The 27,972-nt window shown below is 41.6% G+C and overlaps 1 protein-coding gene and 1 long non-coding RNA gene across 5 annotated transcripts in view; one reads left to right on the forward strand and one right to left on the reverse strand.

Moving 5' to 3' along the window:
• PALLD (palladin, cytoskeletal associated protein) overlaps positions 1-27,972 on the reverse strand; it is a 240,967-nt gene that overhangs the window by 79,091 nt on the left and 133,904 nt on the right. The window lies entirely within an intron of this gene.
• On the forward strand, positions 1,162-27,054 carry LOC308595236. The gene is made up of 3 exons (XR_014011949.1): positions 1,162-1,311; positions 16,971-17,123; positions 26,629-27,054. It is a non-coding gene; the product is annotated as an uncharacterized lncRNA (long non-coding RNA).

A 27,972-nucleotide genomic window follows, 5' to 3' on the forward strand; every position in this document is an offset into this window, starting at 1 on the left:
TGGTGAATCACCTCAGTATTTCTTTTCAAAACGAAAGGAGATGTAGAAGATTTTAGCAAACTAAAAAATAAAAGAGAGCCACAAGAAGGTAAAATATTATTTCAGGAACACCTCAAAGCTATGAGCCTAAGTGGACAGCTGATCCCAGTGATGGACATTCCTATTCTGACTGGCCTCTTATTTCCTTGTTTTGATCTCACAGTTCTGCTTTTACAGAAAAGGAATGAAGGGGGTGAAGGTCAAAAATAACGTGGCAATGAAGATTCTTTAAAGAAGTTCACTCAAGGAGTTATGCATTGTTTGTTTGTTTCAAGAACCATACTGGAAGTATTTGCCATCGTATATTAAGTACAAGGGCACAGAAAGTTTCTGAAAGCTGACATTCTGAACTACCTAAAAAGCTAGGGCTTTCATGGTAGGTCCATCAGGTACCAGTTACCTACTCTAGATTTAATGTACGCCTGGTTTTATTATCATTATTAATTAGTATTATTTATAATTTTATATCACCATCAGTGTGCCTGGCACTTTAAAAGTTCTTGTGTTGAGAGGGTTACAATCTATGGGCCTTTCCTCACTTACCATTTAGTTGGTGTTTCATCCAACGTTTTAAAGAGTGAATTTAGCCCATATCTCACTATTATTACAGAATGGCTGTGGGGGTTTTCCTTTCCACACTAATGGCGGATGGTTTCTGAATAGAGACAAGTTCCAAGCCTGCAGTCACACTCCTATTGCACCCTTGTGTTCCTCCAGGCAGACGTTTGAATTATGAGCATCTGCATGAGGACAGCTCTTTCAGAGAATTTTTTTTTTTGGGGGGGGAGTTATTTAATTCCTAGTATTTCGTGGGAGAATAGGAGATCAGAAGAGGAACTGTGTGTTTGCCTGAGCTATGGCCAACTCGGTTACTGTGATGACATTTTGTCTGTAGATAACAATCACTAGGATGGGCAGTATTTTAACATAGTACCATTACCTTTGTCTGCCACATCTCTGCTCTGAAATGTGCTTGCAAACTGACAGCCAGGATCAGTCAGGGGGAAGTGGCATAAAACAGATCTCTCACAAACCACACCCACCCTGCACACAGAAACCAGGATGATGCTTCTACACAAGCCACACAAATTAAAACACTGAGGATCCGTACTGTATCTTTCACAGAAGTCGGATTTTTTTTTTTTTGCAGTATAAGAGAAAGTACATTTTTGAGAATATTGTTCCTGAGTACTAGCTGAATGATTCTGACATCATGTGGCAATATGCCAACAACAACAACAGAAACAAACAGCAACTATTCTACTATAAATGGTAAGTATGGAAAGGCCCTAAAAGTTTCTATACTGAGGAAGCAAAAGAGCAAGAGGAGGGAAATGAAGGTAGGGGAAAACAGGGAAAGAAAATGAAACTGTTTCAAGTTGTTTATCCAAAGCTGCAGCAAGTGGGGAAGGAGCATAGCTGTCAACGTTTCCCTTTTCTTGCGAGGAATCCTGTTCGGAATAAGGGAATTTCCCTTTAGAAAAGGGAAACGTTGACAGCTATGGGAAGGAGGAGGTTGAGCCAAACACTTCCCAGAAAATAATAGGCTTTGAGAAGCGATTTAAAAGTAATAAAAGATCTTCATGCAGGTGTTCTGAGTGACACACTTTTTCTGCAACTGCCTCCAGACCGCACCCATTTCCCTTACAAAAAAACATTGCTTAAATAATTGTACATTCTTTTAACAATGCAATTAAAAGTATGCATAACAAATAATCATGGAGATACCATGGCAGATCAATAGAGTCTAGAGATGGGACCTACCTGCCAGTATATATAATAGGTAGTAGGTGAAAAAGGAATAACATAGCCCAACCCTAAACCAGGCTCTACTGATCTCTCTTCTTTTCCTTTATTACTTCCATACATAACCAGGTCCAGCATAACTTTAAAGAAGGAGCCTACAATAAGTCACAATTTTTGAAAGCATGAGACACAAAACCAGAAGCTGCTGACTTTTTTTCTGACTTATCCTTTCCCCCTTGAATTTAGCAATATATTCCAGCAGCAGTGTGCATGCTAATGTGCATGCTAATCACTTTTCAACTGTAGTATTTTCTGGATTTATAGCTATTTACCACCTTTCAAAAACGGCAACGGAAGGTGGGTTGTTGTTTTTTTGCATTTTTGTTGCTTGGTTTTGAATGCCTTATAAAGCTTACAGGGCATAGTGTGCCGGGCTGCCGACCAACCAAAAGAAAGAACAGCTGAGCCAGATCACACTCCCGCCACACAACTTTAGAGCAGAGTTGCCAGAAATGTAGGGGGCAAGCCCCTCCCCACTCCCTGGTTCTCCTTTGCCATTTCTATTAGCTGGGCACCTGGTCAGCATTTGTGCAGAGCCTCAACACAGGAAACGTTGCTGAATTACTTCCTGTCCCACTCCCACTCCATCCTACATAGGGAAAGGGATAAGATGGCTTTTTGGAAAGGGTATAGTCCCCCCCCCCCGAGAGAATAGTCTTTAGAACTGCAATGTTGGGAATCTCCGATTATTATTATTTAAGTAATTACCCATTGCCATCTTTCATATTTGCTATAACATCTAAGCACAATGAAAATGGGCCCAGGCAGTTGTTGACATAGCCCTCATCCTATTGCAAAACAGAGGAGGGCCACAGTTTTCAGAATACTACAAGCATTTTCAATATTAAAAATAGACTAAAAATAAATAAATCACAGAACCGCAAGCTGTCAACTGATTTGATTAAACATTTTCAACCTAACTGATATCTCTGAGGAGGGAGCATGTACGATCGCCCTTCAGTTTTCAAGGGAAGAGTTGCCCATTATTGTTTCTTTCAAAGAAATGCTCTACTAAGACGTGGTGCAAAAGTTCTGAGTTTGTCAGAGTTGCTGACAGTGGATTTAACAGGGATAAAGATGGATGGGTTTCCTACACTTTGCTACACAAGAACGTATTCCCTCTCTCCCAGCTTTTCCAAAAACCTTAACATGCTTGTATTGTGAAATACCAGGGCTCCAACTTCCTTATTTGGTTGCTGGAACTGTTCTTTGTCTTGTTCAAACATTCTGGGGAAGCGAGCTGCCTGCCTCCCCTCCATCCATACGGCCTCCAGTCCTCCCCCCCCTTTCATACATACTGTCTGGCTTCAAGCAGGTCACTCTGACTCAGCCTCCTTTGTAGCTCGCAAACCAATCCCACAGCCGTTATGCCCATTTATGGAGTCCCTTTCCTTTTGGAAATCAGCCGGGGCAACAGGGAGTTTTCAGCTGTTTGGAAAGTTTTGCTCCACTGCAGACACTGAAGTGAGCACAAAGCATGCGTTTTTCTTGTTACACAGTTTTGTTGCTCTGATCAAAAAATGTGTGAGAGAGACAGAGTTTGGGGGAAACAGCCTAAACACATTCCCACAAACCTTTTGCTTTTAATCTCTTGTTGCAGTTTATGCATTCTATTTTACAAGATATTAACAGTACCGACCAGAGGAGCAAGTTCCTCCAAGTTCCATTGGAGTTAAAGTGCATTTAGGACAGCAGCCTTCCTCTTTAATAGATACTTCTATTCTGTACCTTTCAGATCCCTTTTTGTGCCGCAGTTTCAATATGCTATAAAACTGAAATAAGAGAAAGAGGAATTGGGGTGGGGGCTGAGCTTCCGACATAAACAGTATAAGGCCTTTAAAAATATTTCTCAGTGGAACTAAACTGAAGGAAGCATCTTAAAGAACAGTGGTACCTCTAGTTACGAACTTAATTCATTCTGGAGGTCCGTTCTTAACCTGAAACTGTTCTTAACTAGAGGCATGCTTTCGCTAATGGGACCTCTTGCTGCCACTGCACCGCCAGCACACGATTTTCGTTCTCATCCTGGGGCAAAGTTCTCAGCTTGAGGTAACTCTACCAGGTTAGCGGAGTTTGTAACCTGAAGCATTTGTAACTCGAGGTACCACTGTACAGTTAGATATTTAAGGGCTGGTCTACTTGTCTAGGCAAAGTATAACCCTCCCACATATTTCTGGGGGTGGAGCTGGTATGGCACTAATCATTTAAGATGAGACAATTGCTAGAGAAATGTTTCCTAAGACATGCAACACTCAAATGACAGAGAAAGCTGAACTTTGTTTCATACACCCTGCTTTTCACATTTGCTTATAGTCACGTGGGCATTTTACTGAACCTTTAAGTCTTTGTGAATGTGACTACAGACAAGACAAGGCTTAGCAAGTCCTATGTTTTAGGGGATGCAATAAAGAATTTAATTCTGACACATATTCCTCAAGATTTGTCTGCCTAGAGATTCCCATATGTATTGAAAATACAGTCGTACCTTGGAAGTTGAACAAAATCCGTTTGACTTCCAAGACGTTCGAAAACCAAAGTTCCTGCAGCCAATCGGAAGCCACAGAAGCCCCGTCGGGATGTTCGGCTTCCAAAAATAGTTCACAAACTGAACAGTCACTTCTGGCCTTGCAGCGTTTGGGAGCCAAAACATTCAGGAACTAAGCTGTTCCAAAAGGAAGGTATGACTATACATTACAGGAAATGTTCTAGGTAGGATGGATGCTTACAAAAAAAGGATACCATCCAAAAAAAAGAGTATATAGATTTGTATAGATTTGATTATTTACATAGATAAAAATTTAGGAAAAATTCTATAATTTGTAATTTAAATAAGAGTAAATCTCACCATAGTGGGTAAGATTGCAACCAAGTGACCTGCATGCCTGCTTAGTCTGCTGTCAAGGTGCTCAATGTTGATGGGCAACTTCCAAGGTTCCTGCTCTCCCTTCTTATGGTTAGCTTAAAACTAGACCTGGACCAGGCAGTCCTTCAAAGAGAAGACTCCTTCAAACAGAGCACTGTCTTTTTGAAGCATAGGACACATGGCCACCTTAGTTGCAGGACACACACTGTCCTGGTTCTGATGGCCATTTGACACTTCATAACTGTGGTTGTGTCCAAGTATTGGGGCTGAATGTTCCTCCTTCGCCTACTCAAAAATGTTGTCTGCAACATTACGTCCTGCTAAGCTTCTGAAGCAAGTCGAAGAAAGCTGACTGAAAGAGTTTCCATAAAAAGCAAAAACAAAAGCGATGTTTAAGAGAATGCTCATTCCCACAATGGATCTGGTTGTGCTTCTTATTGAACAGCTGCAATTCAAAATGCATCCAGCAACTTTTGCCATCTTGATATGGAAGGCAGAAGAGACATCTGTGTGCGATACTGCATACGTGCATAAATCAACACACTTTTCAGAAAGACATTTCCAAATACCTCGCCAAGGGGTAAAATAAAGGCACAGGCTTATCAGGGAGAAATAATGCAAAATTGAGACAACTCCAGAACATATCTGCCTGCAGACACTGGAATGTATATGAGTAAGCACTCCAGCCCATCTGCTACGCAGTGGCTCCGATCTAAAACATAGCAAAGCATGAGGAAATCCATTGATTCAATAACTTATAATATGCATAATTCCATGCTGGGTTGCGACCACTGCATAGCCTACCCTTTATTGGTGTATTGCTCTTTTGGGATGTGTACTGTGAATGTGGAAAATCACCTGAGAAACGGAACGGGGTAGTGAAAGAAAGGGAACCAATGTTATGCCACAAGATCCGCCCCCCTGGCATTTACCAGTGAGCCATCATCCTTTAGCCCATAAATGATACAAATTAGTCAATTGTCAAGAACCAACAAACAAAACTCCACATGGTTCACCTCGACATCTACTAGCAAATGCCACAGTTTGTTTCACAAGGGGAAGCCTGTATGTATCTCCAGAGATGGAGCCCTGGTTGTGTGGAGTTTGAGCATTTGTTTTTCAGACATCCACGCCTAATGCGTAATGCCTGGATGTGGGCTGGCGATGCTTCATGTCACTGGGTACAGGACCAGCCAAAAACACTTAGCCTTGAGAATTTGAAGGATCGCTGAGAAAAGCCAGCATTCAAAGAATTTCCGACATTTATCATAACGTATAAAGACATAGTATGGGCGGACAGCTTAAATTAGCCTTTGTGTGCTCCAGATATTTTGGACATCAACTCTCATCAGTCCCATCCGGCACACCAGGTTAGAAAAGGCTGGCTTGGTCATATGTAATATGCCCGCCAGCAAATTGAATGCCGATACATTGCTATTGTGTTTCTACTTTTGCTTGCCTGCCCTGTACTACATCGGCTCCTTCGCCTTCTGTAGCAGGAAACCAAAATGTCCCAATTCACCTTGCAGTGGATGTAACACAACACCTTACCACCTCAGCTATTCATGTGTGGCACATTCTCCCTCCACCCAACTCAGGTAGAGGAAGAGGTGACAGGAGTAATGACCAAGCAGGTTGGGGAACAGGGTAGGACGAGACAGGCATATCAGGAATTGATCTGCTGATGTGCTAGGCTAGAGAGAGGTGCTAATATAATAAGAGAACTGACAGCACTATGAACTTCATTTTAGTATTTTCTCCCATCATTAGGTTTCCTATAGATTCCGTATGCAAGAAGCATTCTTGGTGGTCAAATCAAAGGGCATTTTCCCAGAGAAATGTAAATGATGCTTATTGATCCCTTTCTATTCCTTAACACTTTTCATATAGCTGCAGTGTTTTCCTGCCCATCTTCTAGTTCACACAGCCCTATTGAACCACAGCTTTAACACCAGAAAGGTAGCAACCATCTCTATTACAACAGAAAGCCAACAAACTGCAGGACGGCGATACAGTTCCTAGATGCAATTTGTAATGCCAGGTAGAGATGATTGAAAACAGGAGCAGTACACCCTGCATTCCAGACATTCCCCTAGAGGGGTTTCACCTTGTCTGGGGGCTGCAGCTGTATCATGGAAGCAGATATTGGGGGGGGGGGGGAGTCATGTGAAACATTTATCTCCTCTTGATGGAATCCCCTCACTTGCACAATTTACACTGCTGATAAAAGATCTTAGAGAACAGGCAGCAGGAAGTATCAAAACACCTAGAAGGGCTATAACCATGTTTTGGATCAGTAAAAAGAAAGCTTAGACTAATTTACTTATATTGAAAGCCTGCCAAATCATTAGAGTTCAGACTTGTTAACAACACATCCTCTTCTCACATATCCTCATGCTCACTATAAATAATAAATTATATCCTTCAATTATAATTTGCAGCAATTTAGCTGCATTTCATAATGTTTTTCACCTATAAATTACATTAGCCTTCTGGGTTTTTGTTTTGTTTTTAATTCAATTTGAACCACATTGTTTGCAGTGCAGACATTTAGGAAGACAATGAAGACATACCTCTTTGTCCCTTTTTAGTGGGATGGGGGGGATCAGGTGGTGCTTAATCTAATTCCACTCGCCCCATTCTTGAGCATTTCTGTTTTGGTCTATGATTGTGCTGCAGTGCTTGTTTTCCTCTCTGGGGGTACTGAAGGGTACGCAGTACCGGCACACACACCCACAACCACACCCAATGTTCAAAGTGTGGCACTTACTATAACAACGTCATGGTGAGTACCAGCACCCTTTTTTAAAGAAAAAAAAGCACTGGTGCTGCAAGTTTCTAATTATACATAATCTGCATTGGATGAAGAGCAGGGAAATAACAACAACAAAATTATGTTTAAAAACATTAAAAAGCTGCCTATTTATAACATCTGTTTTCAGTTGCAAATGATTAGTTAAACAATGGACGATAATCACAGCAATAAATTAAGATCTATGGAAGATTCTAGTCTGTTCCTGGGAAGAATTTCAGAATGGCCAGTTTTTGTCATTAAAGCCCGGTCTGCATTTCTGGTAAGATTTTTAGTTCTTATGTCATTTGTGAAGGATGGAGAATACACTATGTGCTAACATTGTTTGTAGATAAAAGCCTCTTAACAAAAAGAAATTTGATCAGCTAAGAGAGTTCTTACCAGTTACTGATGAACAAGAAAATAATTTGGCTGCACATTCCCAAACAAGACCATTTTGAGAACCTTTCCCTAAGAATCTAGGACTAACTAACTAGGATATATTTGAAAAAGACTTAATAGCTGAAATGGATCAGGCTGTTCCTCAGTTTATTATGGTTCATTGCCCTGTTTTTATGTCCATTGAAGTATATTACAAGTATGCTTATCGATTTGTGGATTTTATGATTGGTTGGACATGTTATACAGTGACCCTTTTTGAATATCATACATATGCACATCCCATATGGGATGGTGACATTTCACATGCACAGCACTTTTACATGATTGTGGCCCATTTACTGGCCTAGTGGTACGTTCACAAGCTCCTAAAGAACTTCCATGGAAACATCAGCAGAAATTAATGGTCAGTGGAGTTCTACTCTTTAGAATGACCCCACCCGTTCTGAGTCACTTCCCTCTATTGAATTTAATGTCCCTTATTGGTATTTTTGACACCCCACCCCAGCTTTATTATTTTCTAGCATAAAATATATTTAAAATATATTCTGGTAGAGTCTCATAGAGGTATATTATTTTGAGGTTATTATTTCTCTCTCTAACTGTACAGATGTTAGCAGCATTTATCCAATGAGTCAGAGACACTGTAACCACTTTATGTGCTATCAAAACTATTACACTGGATTCCAGTTTCAGGTAGCTTTTTATTACCCTTTAAAGCTCTAAATGGCCTAGGTTTATGAAGAGGCAGAGCTAGCTGCTCCGGCACCTGGAGTGGTGCACATGCGGTGCACCTGGGGGTGGGGCTAGCTGCCCGTGGGGGCGGGGCAAGAGTCCCAGGGGACAGGGCAGCGATGTCACCCACCCTCAGGGATGACACTTGGGGCAGGCTGCACCCACTGCACCCCCTTCCTCCGCCAGTGGGTTTATGACATACCTACAAGATCATCTGTTTACTCACCAAGAACTGCTGGACAGGCTCTCCAACAGGTAGCTGAGATGGGGCTGGTTGGGAGCACAGGGGAGCGCCTTCTTTGCTGCCATCCCTAGGCTACATCACCAACGGTCCTCCCCTAACCTTAAGAATTTTATTCTTTTGCCTGGGTTTTAACATGCCAGACTGAAAGACTTTGTGTTTGTTTCATCAGCTGTGATCCTGTTTCTTAATCTCCAACTATTCAGATTTTGTTGAAAGGCTGATCTTGGGTTGTTATCCAATGCTGAACCAGTGGTAAGGGACTTCCATTTCCTCTCTTCCCCTTACAAGATGTGCTGGAGGGTACCCTCTCCAATTTTGAGGGCATGTGTGTTGGGAGCGGGGGGAAGTGGCAGCTGGGTGGGACAGGAAACGGAAAAGGCAAAGGAAAAGGAAAAGAAAGACTGCATACATAGAAGTTGGTTGCAGCAGTTAAGGCTGTAGCATCAATAAGACTTGAGCGTCTTTTAAAAGCAAAAGGCAGGCTATAAATATTTTAAGCCTGGTTAGAGCCTTGACAGTGTATTAATAAAGCATTTTTGCAGTACATTCCTCTAATACCTACTGAGAAGCAAGCTCCAGTATGTTCAAAGAGGCTTCTTCCCAGGTAAGTGCATATATGATACCTGAATAATAATTAAAAAATGAACACGCACGCAGAACCACAAATACCCTTGTCAAAGCCAAGTCTATAAACAGTAAACAAACTGGTGGTTTAGAAAATAAATGAAAGCAAAAATAAGATAGTATTCCTTCGACCTCATTGATAGGGAAAGGATTTACACCGGTAAGCACTTTAGGAAGATTAGTAATAGCAGGAGTTCGGTATTACTAAAATAGAAAGAGGAACTTGCAACATTTCAGTGAAGTGAAATTGAACCCATGAAGTGATGTCCAATATTGCACAAGGAAGGGGATAGCCATGTACACTTCTGACTATTGGGGGAGTATGACACAGCAACATGCACATATCACATGATTCTCATTGTTTCATGATGCAATCACTTACTGATAACTGAGCTAGACTTCAGGCAAGTGACCTCCATGACATTTACTTCTAGGGTACCACAAAGTTTCATCAATGGTGCTGAGTAACTGAACAATATATTTCACTCTGGCTTCATCTAGAAACCTTTTAACATTTAAACCATCACTTCAGTCCTTTTGCTTAGTTTAAATAGAAGTGTCTGAGAAATGAAGACTACATTGTTCCCATAATTTCCTTATCAGCCCTATTGTACTCAAACTATGTTTTTACATGGGAAACCACCCTATATCTAATGGGCCTTCGGTCCATCTAGCTCAGTATTGTCTACACTGACTGACAGCAGCTCTTCAGGGATTCAGACTCTGTTCTCTTCTAGTCTTACCTGGAGATGTCTGGATTTGAACACAGGACCTTCTGAATGCAAAGCAGATGCTATACCACTGAGCTCCAGCCCTTCCCCTGGAAATTTCTTTCCAGGTATCCTATATACAGTGTCCTAGCCATTGTAAGAATACATAATACCAGTACAGTCATACCTCACAAGTCGAATGCCTTGGAAGACGAACGTTTTGGCTCCTGAACACCCCAAACCTGGAAGTGATTGTTCCGGTTTGTGAATGTTCTTTGGAACCCAAATGTCCGTTGCGGCTTCTGATTGGCTGCAGGAGCTTCCTGCAGCCAACTGGAAGCCGCGCCTTGGTTCCCAGACGTTTTGGAAGTCAAATGGACTTCCGGAACGGATTCCGTCTGACTTCCGAGGTGCGTCTGCATTTGGTATATAATTGGAATACTATATTTAACAATGCAACAAAGTCTATTAAAGCCTGTCTCTCTGTCTTCCTATTATTGTTCACCGTATAACCGAAGCTCATTATCTCCACACCAAATATGTTTCTTAACCCCTTTAGCATCTTCAGAGAACAAACAGCTGTTAATCTGGACCCTGCTAGGCCTACACATGCATCACATCCAGCACTTATGGTCTGTTCTATGCAAACAGTAGAGCAGCCATGACAGATTAAAATGGATGACACTTCTGTGTCCTTCCTGTGGAAGCTGCTTGAACCCGAGTGCACATTTTTGCTGCCAATCTGTCATCTTTTCTTGAGTCAATCTTACTTTCTTCCTAAGTGATTCAGTGTCATTGCACTGCCATCTCATAGCGGTTTTTATATATAAAAATAATAATGTTGGGCACTTTCCAAATAAGAAAGTCCAGACTTCATCTGACATTTCCTCCTCAAAGTCTTTATGCCACTTTTCATGTATTCACATTTCACTGATACTTTGAAAATATTTTCTTCCCTTTTGTCTTCATTAGTATTTAAAACATACTTCCCACCCACCCCTTATTACAAATTTGTTTTTCAAATACAGAAGTAAAGACTATTGTGAAATAGGCAGGCACATCTTTGATATAATGGGCTAAAAGTTCTGCTTCAATGGTAAACACAAACTGTTACCTACAGCTTGTTTTTAGGAAAGGGAGCTGAATATACACTCCATCCCTTATAAACATTAATGATTTCTATGTTTCTTACGTTGCAGCTTCACAACAATTCAATATCCCTCATGCACAAACCCATTTCATATCAATTTTAAGTTCAGGCAGAGAAATATATATATGCTGCTTGTTCCAGAATAGTCCAACAAAACTACTTATTTAATTGCCGAGATGAATTCTGGTAAAGGATCACTGACAACTGTATATTTTACTTAAAGTTTTCTATGCCAATAAAACTAAGCAGATTGTGTGCCCCAATGATTTTGCCATAACATGAAACACATGTTTCAAATTTAGAGGCAAGCTACAATCCTTGTTAAAATACAGCATGCAGCCCTTTACATTAATTCCTAGGCCTTAGTAATTGCATATTACATTGACAATTGTAACCTTTCAAAATAGAAATAACATGGCAAATGGAATCCATTAAAAAAAGAAAAAAGACAAAAAGACAAGCCCTCACACAAGAAAAATATGCGCAATTAACATTTTTGCCAAACTGAAATGAAGCTTCTTCCTAGACTTGGCAAGAGAGAGAGAGAGAGAGAGAGAGACAGACAGACAGAAAGACAGACGGACAGACAGAGAGAAAAGACAACACCACACAAACACACTAGTACCCTATGAGCAGATTTTATAATACACCATTGTTTACAGCTCTGCAGGGCCTATTCTGGCCTGGAAAATCTGTTCTGAAAGACTACTGTGTTCATTTTACAACCTTCACACTATGTCATACTGTAAAATCATGCTGTTATGAGTGTGAGGCAGAAGGCTCCCTCCGTTCTCTCACTTGGCCTTGACTGAAAAGGGATATATAACACATAGGCAACAGGATTTTAAGCAGGGGGTGGAGGAAGTTGACTAAAGAGAAGACACACTGCATAAATAGTTTTTATAAACTCAGAGACTATTCTGTCTCAAAATACTGAAACTAAAGGCCATTCAGTGTGAATTTAATTGGCAATATTAGCTTCAGAACAGACAAGACAAGGTGTGTTTTCATACAACTAGGGTTGCCAAACAAGGCAGGGGCAAGCAGAGGGCTGTTTTTCTTCTTCAGAGCCAGGCTGCACTGCACACTATGCATTTTAAACACAGAAACCTGGCAACTATGGTTTGTTAAGGATTCTGGAAATTGTAGCTCTGGGTGGGTGGGGGGGACACACATACAACTCCCAATATTATTTGGGAGGAATCACGTGCTTTAAATTATGGTGTAAACACAGCCATATTTGCTAAATAAGCAACCAGAAAGCTGAAAATTAAAAACGACACTCACAACTTATGATAACTTACCAGTTATCAAACTTGGCAGTTCTGGGCTAGTTCCCTGGACCCCCAAAAGAGCTACTCTCTTGACTTTACTTTATGAACTGGTCTGAACTCTGCCCCAACTCCACTCAAATGCCTGTTGTTGTTTCAAGAGTTTGCTTTTTATTTGCCTAAACTGTTTAGTGCTAAGAAACACTAAGTGTTGCCTACAAAATGAAAACTATAGAACAACATGCAATAAAAACAATCACAAAACTTGTATAATCACACACATGCACAGCTAAAAGGTCTGGACTAATAAAAATGTTTTCATTATGTGTGGAAAAGAAACCAGTGGTGGTACCAGACAAAGAGCCTTGGGAGGAGATTTCCCCACCTGAAAAAGGCCCCATCTGTGGTTACCATCCTACATCACTTCAGAAGGCCTCAGGACTCGAATAATAAAAAATTATTTTAACATACTGTGCTGAATGTATTTTTGGGGATGGAGGGGATACAACGACAAAGAGATTTATATGTTAAAACACTCAGGAAGCTCCAGAAAAAGTTTGAGGGGGCTTATATTGCTTTATAAAATGGGTGAGGGACCCCAGGTCTGGGGGTGAAATGCAGTATCTGGCCTGTAGGACACTCCCCATACCACCCTCACTCCCTAGGCCACATATTCGCCTTGAGTGCCATTTGTCTGGCAGGAATGGGTTCTTAAACACTTGCTTCTTGCTTGGCTGGACAGAGGATAGAGAAGGGTGTGAGTACAGAAACTAGCTTACTGTATAAAGGTAAAACTCACATTCCTTGCTTTGTACTTTTGCCTTTGGCCTACCCGCTGTCATGTGCTCCCCAGAAGATAGCAAAGAAGGGAATGCGGTCCTTGAGTTGAAAAAAGGGTTTCCACTTCTGCTGCAAAAGACTAAAGGGTGCTTGTGTGGACCTATACTTCAGATATCTGGTGTCAAGGACTGGTTGGACACAGATGAATGGTGGGAGGGATCAGCTGGGGAACCACCAAGTGAAGAAGGCTCAGAGCCCAGGGAGTGGTGGTGTGACAACAAGTTGTCAGAGGGAGAAGACTGGGAAGAGGTGTCATAAACTGAGGAGGTAGCAGGGGTTAGTGAGCTGGTAGAGTCCATGGCAGATGGAAGTCCTAAATCAGAGGCAGAATCTGAAGTAGGAGGGTGAGAGGAGGAAGGCCAAGAGGCAGAGAGGACTTAGGCTGGGGAAGAGTCATGGGTGTCTCCCCCTTCTGCTGAGACAAGCTCCGCTGCCACCATTAGAAACTGAGATATGAAAGCTAAAAGCTAAATGGCACCTTAATCCTAGGTTATGGGCACAACAATGGAATGTCTAGGTGCGCTTTTTGGGTGACAAGAATACAAGGCTGAAAATGAGTAAAATATTATGTTCATTTTTCACATGGTCTAGTCTTCCCCTGCCCACCCCCCTAATATTCTTAAGAGGGTCTCTTCCCCAGTCTTCAGAGAGTAGCTAGAAGCGGGGAGGCAGAAAAGGGTCCTCCTTTCCTTCCACTCTGCAGTTTTAATCTGCAAAAACTGCTTGCACCAATGAAATTTGCTGTTGCAAAATGCGCCTAGAAAAATAGGAGTTTCAAACACTGCTCCCCCTGGTTTTCCAGAACTAGAAGAGGCATGAAAGAGGTGCAGATGTAGTCTCCGATTGCTTGGAAAAAACTCATGGAGTGTAGGGGACTAAGGCAATTGTGGGAAGGCAGGGAGTCCACAGTCTCAGTACCTCCTTCATTGAGGCAATATAGTGGTGCCCCGCAAGACGAATGCCTCGCAAGACAAAAAACTCGCTAGACAAGGGTTTTTCGGTTTTGCGTTGCTTCGCTAGACGAATTTCCCTATGGGCTTGCTTCGCAATACGAAAACGTATTGCGCTTTTTTTTTAAAGCCGCTTGAAGAGGCGCAGTTGCGACGGACCGTGCTTCGCAAGACGAAAAACATCGCAAGACAAAAAGACTCGCGGAACGAATTATTTTCGTCTTGCGAGGCACCACTGTATGAGTTGTTGTGCTCATTAGGCCTGACACTCCTATGCAGAATGTGCTTTTGCTAATAAAGTATTAAGTTGAACTTCCACAGTGTGATTTTCTTGCTCCTGACACCTGGCTTTCTTGAATTGACAGGTGTGTGTGTGTGTGCGCGCATGAGTACGCTTGTGCTTGCATGGAGAGAAAAATGGGGCTAAAAGGGGTGTATTCCTATACACCTTATTTATATTTTGGTGCCCACAGGGCACCTGATGGTGTCCAAATTGATTTTTTAAAATCCACTGTCATTTATATCTTTCTCTACTTCACAGCAAAAGCAGAGGTCTTTTATCTCTTGTCCTTAAGGGCCTTTTTGTTAGCTTTTCTGATTTGTGAGATGTGTTCATGGCCACCCATGGAGCAATCTCTAAAGGCAGGGCAAGGATGGATTAGCAGGACATTACACAGCAAAGCCCCGCTTCCCTTTACGACTTCCCATCAGAGACTTAAAATCTGAGTCAGTCAATTATATCAGATCATCAGTAAACAGAAGTCTGGAATTTTATCGAAGAGATGAACTAATAGTTTATAGTTTACACAGATAGATGAAAAAAAAGCGGCTGTGAACTTCCGTTGGCTACTTCCCCTCCCCCTTTTAATAACAACAAAAAAGTCCCTGCTGCTAAAATGGAAAGGTTGTGTTATTTTGTTCCGTTTCTAAGCAGATACATGAGCAAACAAGCATGCATACCCTGGGGAGGAGAGTTTATTTTGTATGGTTTGTACAATTCAATTCAAAGCTGGCATGTTACAGCCATTCTAGTGCACTGTGGTGCCTAGACCAGCGGTGCCAGAAATTTGAAGGGAGAACTGGGTTTCTTTAACTGCTTATCAAGAAGCCAGAACCAAAGACCACATGGTCCCAGGTGACCCGAGCCCACTCCCTCTTCCAGTTTCAGCCACTGAAGTGGAGCCATGAGAGATGGGCTACATTTGAACATAACTCTCAACCATAGCTTTAGATGAATGAGCTTAAATGAGCCACAAGTTTACATGCTCTTCCTTCACCTCTCCAGTGAAGTTAAGAGAAGGTGATTGGAAGCTTCCAATTCTGTAGTTTAGTGTGTCAACAGTAACCCTAAACTGCGGTCAATAGTGAAGACAACCCAGCTTCATCAACTAGTTTTGAGACTGGTTTGTTTCTGCCAACCATAGTTAAGATTAACCACAGTTTGGTCTGAGTTTTAATGATACAGCAATCTGCCACTTATTTAAATGGAATTGAAAGCTTCTGAACTCCTCAAATCCATGCTGGAAGACGAGGGCACAGACAAGCCTGAAGCCTAGTGTGACCAATTCTTGTACAGTGGTACCTCTGGTTAAGAACTTAATTCATTCCGGAGGTCCGTTCTTAACCTGAAACTGTTCTTAACCTGAGGTACCCCTTTAGCTAAGGGGGCCTCCCGCTGCCACCGCACAATTTCTGTTCTCATCCTGAAGTAAAGTTCTTAACCCAAGGTACTACTTCCGGGTTAGTGGAGTCTGTAACCTGAAGTGTTTGTAACCTGAGGTACCACTGTAAAACTAAATCACAGCTAAGCATTATGTTCAAACCAGTGCAATGTGTTACCTTACCCAGGAATAAATCTCTTGCAGAAACTTTCCTAGGCAGCCAGGAATTCAGCTTTGTAAAGAAATAAGTATCACACTTTTGAAGGGCTATGTGACACTTTGGAAACTAAGCTGCCTCTGCCTTTTCTCTGCAAGCTTTCTCTGGCCCATAATGAAGAATACAAATTATATGAAACATTTTTACAGTGCAAGGAATGTTAAATAGTATATATCTTCTGGAATGGTATATTTATCTTCTGGAAAGACAATATAGGTTCTTCTCCTTGAATTTCATCACAGCTTGAGTATAGACCAACTATCCATCCAGTCTTTCATGCAAATTCCCACATATGCAATGATGTCCCAGATATGAGCCAAAAAAAACAGCTCTGCAGACCTCCAACAGACAGTAAGATACAAAGAATCGGCAGACTCTCACATTTAGCTCCCCAAGTCACACAGGCTCCCCAGACATGCAGACACATGATATGCAATCAACTACACAGGGAAGCATCACACTGATTGGCAACCCCTCTTAACTTCTTGCTGGCAGCTGCATTTACTATTTACCAAGCAAAGAGAATTCAATTCAATTTTAAAAACTGTAAGCCACTATCAGAGCGCTATGGCCTAGATACATGGACTATAAATTTGAGAAATGAAAGCTGGGAAATTAAACCATGTAATAGCACTGGCTAACAACATTTTTCTCATTGTCTGGGTTTTAGCTCCTGCTTCGCCAGGCTTTGAAACTGAACATCAAATATGAAATCCTTGACAGTACAGACATAGCCCAAAGAAGAATAAACCACGTTGAACCAGCAGCTGCAAAAACACCTGACTGCTTCATTATCTTCATTATCAATGGTTTATACCACGTGGTAATTACAGTATGCTAATGAAAACCCTTAAGACTTTAGAGGATTTTTAGTCTAGCTGGTAAACAATTGCAATTTTCAGAACTCTGTTTACTCAATGTCACTTGATTCTGGTAAAGAGTAGAAATTCCACCCCAAGCTTTTACATTCATGTTGAGTGCTGAGGCATTATGGTAGCCTGACCAGAGTTTCCAGCCATGATGGCAAACCATAATGTTAAGTGTAATAAGTAGCAGCACAGAAATGTACAGTATTCAATCTGTATTTCAGCAGATTGAGACAAGCTGACACACCTCTGGCCAATTTTTGGAGGACCACCTATTGGTGACTGCTTGGTGGGACCATTGCAAAATAATGCTAAGCGGGGCCTGAACTGGTGATCCAATAAGCCAGGTGTCTTCTTAAGCAAGAGTCTCTTGGAATCTTATAGTTAAGTCACAAAGTCAGTGCTAGGTATAGGAGGGCAGTTGGTAAAATGACCACTTAGCTCAACACAAGCCACACCATACCCAGTGAAACTTAGCATCAAGAAACCTCTTACCTGTCATTGTCAGTTTTAATTATCCTTATGGTGAAGGATTTTTTTAAAAAAGTATTTACTGGCATATTGTAAGCGATGAATGTGCAATGTATTTAGACAGCACACTGCAGTTGTGCTCTGAAATGCTTTCATAAGAAAGCAATGGCTATGGAGCCATGAGAGAGAAACCCAAGTGGAAACTCAGCATCGGCATAATTTAGTTCCATTTGGAAAACCACAATGTGGTCCTTCAAGTCTTAAGCTTCTTGCAGTACTATAAGAACAATGTTTGCATGCAGTTCATGAAACTGTGTTTACCTGAAGCCAAGGGTGTGTGAAGCACAGTTAAAGAAGCAGCATCTTTACAGATATGGTGTAAAAACAACAGCCCCCACCTAACACTAATTAAGATTAAAGGTGCTCCAAGTGAAATATGGAGCTATTTTTGAACAAATGGCATTTTACTACTCTAGGAGGCACAAAATAATCAACATAAATAGCCCATCCAGGGTGAAATTGAATTTATAGTGGCATTCTGTTTTCCCTAAGAATATGGGCACAGATGTATGTTTGCATTGCATGGCATGAGGAAAGTCTCACTGTTAGCTGACAGAAATAATTAGAAATTATTGTCAAGAGGCTGAATGGGGTGAAGAGATGGCTGAGATGAGAATGGCCCAGCCATCCCTTCACCCCATTCAACCTCTTTTCTTTATGACAATAATTTCTAATTATCCGAGTCAGATCTGAGGTATTGTGTAAAGCCACACTGAAATACACTAGGGTACCGCTTAGCTTGTTTTTATTGAAAATAATAAACGCAGGAGGTAACAATCCCACACCTTTCTAAAACATGCAGCTAATGAATCAAGTAATGGCGTAGCACACCTTGTTAACATCTGTTTCATTACACAAGCTAAAAGGAAGACTTCCTAGTTTGTTTGCTGCCTTACATAAAGAGAAGAGTGAAGAGGCTGTATGCATGGCCAAAAGGAGCCAGCAATATGGGATATTAAGCAGAGATATAATTGTCTGAATGCAGTCTCTCTTTATAAAAGGATTATCAGTGCCTGGAGGTCAGAGTACAGCCCGTCACGACAACATCAATCCCCATTAATGAGTTTTAGAATGTCTGTAAAGGGGTAAAGATTACTACTGTCATTAAGTTATTACTGTAATGATAAAATCATGCACATCTGCACGCATCAGACTGGGCACCCTATTCTCAGATTTAGTCTTTTGGACTAATACCTCTTCATAAGCATATATGCTAATACCTCTTCATAAGCAGTGATCAGGCAAGATGATGTGTGTGACTGCTTTGTTAATGCTTCATGGTTTACTCGAGGTTGCAGTAAATCTTGTGTTGCAAGAATCATGTATATTAATAATTCAAATATTAAAGATATAAACCAGGACCTGGGAATTGTGAAAAATTCTTACGAACGATAGGATTTAGAGAAAAACATACTGGAGAGCTGGCTCTTAAGTGGTTAGGGCACACTGTAGTCACATGTTCGTGCTTTTATCTGCAAGTATAAAACATGCTAAAAATGAGCACCTAACATCCAACAAGTTTCCCCAGGGCCTGCATTGTGCCCACATCTAATCTAAAAGAATGTTCAAGCACAGATAAGAGAAATGATCAAAGAATTTATCTTTTTAATACTATTTCCCCACACACAACTGTTTTGTGTCATGTTGTCAAAGGTTGCAAAGGAATAAATATCTGGCTTCTACTTCTATTAGCATGCTAAAAGAATATTTTCTGAACATTTGTAGGCCACACTAATTAACTGTGTCAGGTTCAAGACTGTTCTTTTGAAAACTGCTTTATGTTCTCTAGCTCTTTCTACTTCCATATCTCTTTCAAAGGAGCTTATAAAAATGCATCCCTTCCTTGCCAAGGAATTTGGGAGAATCAAAGCAAGAATGAAAACGCTTTTGCATTTTTAGTTAAAAGAAAATAAGGACCATTTTTATTGCAAAGGCTGCCATATATATACCTAGTCCCCATTTGCACATCATGGTAAACAAACCATGGTTTACTATACACAAGTAAACGGTTTCTTCGTTGGTCTGTCATGGTCTTCCTGCTGGGGGAAAACAAACCATGTCTAAATGAGGGATTGTGGTTTGTTTCACTACTAACAAACCATGATTTGTAGCCAAGGTTTGTTAGGAGCAAAACAAGCCATGGTATTTGATTCAGATGCGATGTTAAGCCTGGGATCATGGTTTGTGTCTCCTCAGCTTAAGTGGGGAGAAGCAGGACAGCGCAGCACAGTAAGCTGCTAACTATGGTTTAAGGTAAAGGTAAAGGTACCCCTGACCATTCGGTCCAGTCGTGACCGACTCTGGGGTTGCAGCGCTCATCTCGCTTTATTGACCGAGGGAGCCGGTGTACAGCTTCTGGGTCATGTGGCCAGCAAGACTAAGCTGCTTCTGGCAAACCAGAGCAGTGCACAGAAACGCCGTTTACCTTCCCGCTGGAGCGGTACCTATTTATCTACTTGCACTTTGACGTGCTTTCGAACTGCTAGGTTGGCAGGAGCAGGGACTGAGCAACGGGAGCTCACTCCATCGCGTGGATTCAAACCGCCGACCTTCTGATCGGCAAGTCCTAGGCTCTGTGGTTTAACCCACAGTGCCACCCGCATCCCTGCGCCACCTTTACTGACATGCAAACAGGGCTACCACATCCTGTGAGTATAACTCTATTCATATAGCTCTGGCTCCAACCCAGTGCCTTAAAGACACCCATTATATTGCAAATCATCAAAGAGGCCTGTGGCCTTAAAAAAATTCTGCACAGCCCCAAGTTATGAGTGCAATAAATAGTGCTTTAAATATTGTTATTAGCATGTGCATGTATGTACGCCAGGAAGGAGGATTTAGAAGGGGGAAACTGCAGGCTTTATGTGTAAAAGAAAAGGCTTCAAATCTTTGAAAATGTAGTGACAGATGCCAAACAAGTACTACTATCTTGAACTCACTGGAGCAATGTACTTCGAATTAAAAATAAAATATTCCATGCCCAACACCCACAGCAAACTTGTGCACTTAGTATTTTCAGCAAGTCTTGCATTTGTACTCAGTCACAATATTAAACTGTTTATATAAAGTTGCTATGCAGCAAAATAAAAAGGGGTTAACTTTGGCTCCCCCACAGAAAAGGTTCTCTGGCAGGAATCAATGAAGCTTGTTTGGAAAAGGATTTGACATGCATACATTCTCCTGCTGAGAGCTGGCAAAGGAAACCTAATATGAAAAAAGGTTCCTGCCACATCAAAGGAGGCAAGGCTGTATCCCTTCATTTCTTTCCATACTTTCCTTCATGCCCTCCCTATCCTTTAGCTGTGTGGTTGATGAAGTCACGCCATTCACAATGGATCCGAAATGTTTTAACTGAAAAGAACAAAAGCTATGACATTTTGACAATTCTCTACACTTTAAACAGAAAGTATTTGTGCAATGTTACATTACAATCCAGCACGAAGAATAAGAAATTAACATTCATTTCTCTGCATTCCTAGATCACAGGATTATGAGTCGATTTAACATAAAGCATCTGAACGTGGAAATAGAGCTTATTTAAGGCCCAGACATTCCTTTGTTTACTTACATACTAACTATATTTTTATCTAACTTTCCAGAAAATCATTGTCTCCCAAAGCAGTTCACATCACTTAAAAAGAAAAGGCAACACTGTAAGTTCTACAAAGATGTAAAAAGCAGGAGGGAGATCAGTTCTTTAAGGCCAGAACAAAGTTGGCCCATTGGGCATTTATATCCAGTCTGGGCTATGTTGATCTTCCTTTTCTGCTGTACTTTCTGTTTAACCTCTGAAGATGTCATCTTGCTGCAAGTTCCACCAGCAAGGAACAACAGCAACCAAAATATCTTACCCTTAAGGTAATCAGGAGTTGGCAGCTATGCATCTATTTTTACTTCTTTTGTAGAATAAGGATTTCTAGGCTGCCTGCCAGTCACAGTCCTCTGCTTGTTTATCAAGCGAGAACCCGCAGGCAGGGGTGGGAACCATTTCAATCTGGGAGACCAGATCAAAAAGCGCCACGCCTCCTGTGGTCCACATCTGACAGGCAAGCAGGTCCACAGACCTGTTCATCACCTACGTAGATCCAATCCCACTCCAAAAGCAACTGGGCTTGCATTTGGCATCAAATTTAAGTAATAACTAATGCAAGCTGCAAAGTAACAATCAGGAGTGTCTTCTAATATGCTCTAATATTCGCTTACAGCAGGACTTCCGGGTTGACGCGATCTGGAAATGGCGGATTCCCTCCGAGCTGCGGAGGGAATCGGCTCTACTGAGGACGGGTCTTTGCCGCGCCGGCGACGCGGGGACCCTTAAAAACCGCAGGCGCGGAAGCCTGCGGACTGAAGACTCGGCGGGTGCCTTAAGCGCCCCCCCTGATCCACGAAGAGCCTTTTTAAAGGCTGCGGAGAGGATACGGGGGTGGCGTGGCACTGAGAGTCGACCGCTACCTCGGTGGAGCGAAGCCGCGAGCCATGACCAGAGAGCGCTGACTTTCTTCCTTGAAAATTTGGACTGAAAGAATTACCCGTGAGTAAGACGGATTGGGACTTTAAAAATTTTACCCTGAATTGGAGACGACCGGGGGGTGTGCTAAAAGGAAGTCCGCACCCCCCTGCAGACGATCTAAGCAACGACATAAGAGCTAAGCTGGAGAGCCTACCCTTGGTGGGGTGAGTTAAAAAGGACACTAACTTTCAAGATTTAGTTAAAGGAAATTTTGTGCTGGAGAGTGGAGTTTTGGAGACCCTCTTTATGTTTTGAACAACCCCCCCTCCCGGGCTCGGGAACGTCCTGCCTTTGTGCCTGTGTAAGAGCTGCGGAGTTTGACAGCTGTCAAACGGGCAGTGTAAAGCGGAAAAATCACTATTTAAGATCCCTCTGGATTAAGACGAGTTATAATTGAGCTAAAATTGTTGGAAACAAAGTAACAATAACAAGCTAAAGGACTGTTGGAGAAAAGACTAATAAGTAACCAGATTCCCCCTAGGGGGAATTCTGTGAAACTACAATGGATACAATGGCTGTGGATGGAAAGTTACTAGTGGAAATCGAAAGGATGTTTCAATTGGTGGGAATCTTACAAGAGCAGAGCTTAGCCATGAATAAACAACTTAACATTATGACCTTGGGAACAGGCAACTCTGCTGTTTGTATTGAGGACCTGAATGAGAAAGAATCCACAGCTGAATGGGAAACAATGTCTACAGAGGTGGAAGAGACTAAACAAGAAAAAGAGAAAGTAACCTTGGGAAGCAACAACCAAAAGCTGACATCTGTGGAACACAAGCAAGGAGACTCTGGGAACACATCTACCACAAGTCTGCGAAAGATGCAGAAGAAGAAGGAGGAGGCTCTGGGACAATATGGAATACAGGAACTTAAAATAAAGAAATATGATTGGGGCCTCCGTTTGGACTTTGACTTTGAGGATACAGGCTTTGTGGAAATACTCCAGCAGTTGCTTTCAAATCTCCTTGTGGAAAGAGAATATGTTTTGATGGTGAAAGATCTTTTTCCAGACTCGACGACTGACATAAAGGACTACCAACAAGACCGGCGGAGAGGGACTGAAAGGGACTTGAAAGCCTCGGACGTGAGGAACCCAGGCTGAGAATCTTGACTTTGGACTTTTATTGGGAAGGGACAAAAACCGGGGATGGGAGGGAGGGAAGAGGAGATTCTTAAAAACTCTTAAGACTTTCAGGTTTGGTTAATATGACTTTTAATCAAGACAAAATGAAAAATCGATGGAAGAGAACTTAAGTCCAACTTAGGAAAATCAATTTTTTTATTAGAAAAGAGGTAACAAAATGAATAAGATGGTTAAGAGGAGAAATACCAACTTGCTGATATAATCCTGGGAATTGGGATGCACGAGGGGGGGGGGTGGGGGAAGTCAGGGAACAAGGTTATGAGAAGAGGATCTGCTGAATCTATACATGTTTGTGTCTTGTGTTATTTTTGTGTCTGTATTGTCTTTATAAAAGCGGAAAACCCAATAAAAATTTTATAAAAAAACAAACAAACTAATATTCGCTTACAGCAGCAGCTTCATCTGTCCTATGTCTGACGTCATACGGTATCAGATAAGTAACGGGTCGGTGTGGACAGCCAAAAATGGTCTTACTGACCAAACTGAATGGCCTGACAGGCCTAATTTGGCCCATGGGCTTGAGGTTCCCCACCACTGCCAGAGAGAAAAGAAGAGGAGAGCAAGGACTAAACAGACCACAAGTAGATGAAAATAATTTTGCATAAGCTATTAAGAGGCAATGTTTACAACCCTTACGGTTCAAGATGCCAAGGGAAGCTGGCCAGGACATGCCACCAAATGTGTCTCCCTGGCACACAGTGTGGAGGCACAGTTGATCTCAGTAAGGGATGGTGTCTTCTCAGTGGTTGCACCAAAATTGTGTGATGTACCTTGCTCCATGAGATCCCTCTAATTAGCTTCAGCTAGTTCATAAATACATTTTGCTTCTGCTTGCCAAGTACCTTTTGTTTTACAAAGCCCTGGTCTCTACCTTTGTTGTAGTTTTATTTTATTTTATGACACTGCAATGTGTCATTGTTGTTAACCACCTTTCCTAGTGCACATACATTAGAAGGATTGAATATAAATCTGTTTCAGTGATGGGTAACCTATGGCTCTCCAGATACTGCTAAACAACTCCCATTAGCCCCAATCAGCATCACCATTAGTCAGGGATGATGAGAGCTGGGAGTCCAACAACATCTGGAGGGCCACAGGTCCCCCATCACAGCTTTAAATAAGTATTTCCTCCATTCTGAAATACCTCAGCCATGACCCTTTAGACGGCATGCAGACACTTCCCATTTTCTGGCCAGGTGTAAATTTCTGCAAAGGTGAATTTGCAACACTCAAGTTTGCAAGAACAGCAAGGGGAGCCTTAGCAAAATCCACACACACACCCTGCCACCTTTAATTTAGTCACTCATGCACCCTGGTGGTCTTCTACAAAGAGCTGATAAGGAGAGCGCTGCAGGAGGTTAGAGGGTCAGGCCTCTCTGCCCCTTTCTCACTTGACGCTTGTTCTCCAAAATAGTCAAAACAAGCTGAAGCATTATGCTCCATGTCCCTTCGTTTTCTTACTGGCAAGGCTGTGCTCTCCATGCCTGAAGAAATATGCTGCCAAGAATGTTTAGGAAAGGAATGTTAATTATTTTCTATATTGTTCTCCTCTTTCTGCATAACAAGGAAAGCAAGGAGACAATGATGTTTTCATTGTGAAAATGATTGTGGATAGAAGCATAATAGAAGGCACAAGGGTTTAAAAAGTTAGTCCTTGAAATAGGCAGAAACCACCACAGCAATTTCTGCCATTAATCTTTGCCAAGCACACCAAGTTGTTGGCCAGTATTCTTGTTTCACCTCTTTGCCAAATTCAAGCAGACATAATAAGCATAAACAAGAGCAGTAAAAGAAGTTTTGTCCCTGTTCAAAACATGGTTCTCCCAAGAGCAGCAAGAGAAGAAATTAAATGCCTTTGTCTGGTTGAAGGAACAGACTAATAATAATCCAAATTGATTTTTAGACCTTCGATTATAAATTTATATCCAGGGTCCTAAAGTGAAATCCAGGCTGCACTTCATTTGCAAAAACAAACAAACCACCCAACAATATTGTCAAAGGATACCTGGAAGCCACCGCCTTCAATCCAGGCAAGCTTTCTCCAAAACACACAAAGTCTGTGGCTGGCAGTCAATGATTATTCAGTAGTAAGGAAAGCAAACTGTTCATGAACTGGCCCACTAAAGCCTTCTTTAGAGGCATTCTGTAAGCACTCTCACTTTTGAAACTTGGCTATAAGAGAGAGGATTTTTATATGGCAGAATCTAAACTATGCAACTAGGTTATATTTGCTTACTGCCATCCTTTTCTCGACTTCAGCCATCAGGCAAAGTCCATCCTGTTCTCTCGAGCCTTTTAATGGCTTTTCTTTTACAACAGCAGATCTTCTTGAATTGCCTTTAGTTGCAAGCCCCACTGTCTTGTCATCTGCCATTTTATTATGATTTTTTAATGTTTAAACATATAAACCGGCATGCCAGCTGCAATGCTAAGCTGGTAAAAAAAATCCCTAGGCAACTGTATTACCACCTGGACAGCCTTGACTCCAGAAGCACCCACACTCGATCCTTCAGGGGCAATCCCATCAAGGATATATTGAATCCCGCCATCCCAATCATGTGAAGATAAATGATCAAAGCTATTTTAAAAGTTCAAGGAGAGAAGCAGGCTGAGATTTGTTTCTTAATCTCATTTATACTCAATGAATATAAATATGCTAAACCATACTAGTTGTTTTTAATTAGTAATCAATTTGTTTTGTTATTCATAGCATATTTTAAAAGCAAACCAACCAGCCAACTATTAGGAGTAGCTTACAACGGATGTCCCCCACAATAGATAATAGTAATAAAAATACCACAATTCTATTATAGTTCTTAACTGGAAGTGTCCTACTCAGATATATGGTAAATATGCTCTGTCCCAGCTTCTGCCAACCTAGCAGTTTGAAAGCATGCCAGTGCAAGTAGATAAAAAGGTTACACTGTGGCAGGAAGGTAAATGGCATTTCCATGCACTCTGACACTTGTCACAGTGTTCTGTTGTGCCAGAAGTGGTTTAGTCATGCTGGCCACGTGACCCGGAAAGCTGTCTGTGGACAAATGCCGGCTCCCTCGGCCTGAAAGCAAGATGAGCATGCACCCCATAGTCGCCTTTGACTGGACTTAACTGTCCAGGGGTCCTTTACCTAAATATGCCTCCAAAAGCTAATGCAAGGTCTCTCTGGAATTGGGATTGGAATTGAAACTTGTAAGATACCCTTCATAAATTTGTTGGTTTCTGGCTTAAACCTTGGTTCAATTTTGTGTGTGCTTTTCTCTCGCAACTACTCCAGGGAACACAAACACCACAATTGTGACCCACCTGAAGAAAAGTGGAATGGCACTCCCTCCACATTTGGGCACTGTGACCCCCCTGGAGAGGATGAAGAAACCACTAGGTCCGTCTTGCGAAGGGGCACCACACACATTAACTTACATCTCCATGTGGGAGATAAGTCTATCAGTATCCGCAAGAGTAGCTCAAGTCAATGCTGCCTCCCCAGCTGCAAAACTGGCAAGAAACTCCTCCACTCCCAAGATACTGGGCCACCAGTATGTGTGAACTATCATTTTCATCCCAGTTACTGTTTCTGCTTTTCAATGTGTGCTCAACGAGATTTCTTTCTTTCGAGCCAGATGTTGTACACTAATGGATTTCAGCTCTGCAGAGTGTCTTTATTCCGTGATGACACAATGAAATAAAGCCACTCTCTAAACTGAAATGCAACACTAAATGGCACTTGCATTACACACTGATGTGGAGGGTGAGAATGTGCTCTGTTCAGTAGGATTCTTTTCCTCTGGGAATATCCATGTATTGTTTCAAGCATGGCAATCTTTTTTTAAAAAAATGAAGAAGCGACCTCACACTGCAATTATTTTAAATATTTTGCAAACTAAGACTGTAATAAGACTTATCTTTTAACACAGATCTTTTTTCTTTCTTTTCTTAAAGAGCAAAATCGAATGGCAGCACTGCAGGAACTAGGCTCTCTCATTTGTCTAGAAGCCAAAAGGGACAGTGAGATAAACAAGAGGGCTTTTCTTTCCTAGATTGTTGTCACATCTTTGGTTAATCTTTCTTCCATTTTCGGTATTCAAGAAATATATCAACAGCCACAAAGCTCAGAAGAAAATGCCATCTGGAGCTTGATCTGACTTTGCTGAAATGAACCATCATGGGAGTGAAGCAATAAAAGAGACATGAAATCAAACAGTGTAACATAAATTAAATCAAGCCCACAGAACTCTCTTTCCACTGGGTTCTTTTTAAATATATAATTATTAAATAGAGGTCATTTCCTTCAAGATACTATTTTCTGCAAACGGAATTGTAAAGTTTAGTAAGACTGATGCTAATTAAAGAGCACCACAAGATGGAACACAGATGTCTCCGAAAATGCTAAACAGTTCTTAATAGCATTTTAGCCTGCATTCCCAAACACATTTTCAGAACAGCACTGCTCTTCTGTCTGTTATGCCTGAAATGCATGCATTTTAAAAACAGGGCTACTTCTTTCAGCTGCCCCTAAACAGTACAGGGAAAACCATGCAAACGCCAAGCAGAAGCTCCTGTTATGGACAGCTGTGTGAATCCAAAAGATACGGGTTTGCTGGGTCAAAGAAGGGGCTTTTAT

This window comes from Podarcis bocagei (genome assembly GCF_964188305.1).
Source record: "Podarcis bocagei genome assembly, chromosome: 9".
NCBI classification, from domain to species: Eukaryota; Metazoa; Chordata; class Lepidosauria; order Squamata; family Lacertidae; genus Podarcis; species Podarcis bocagei.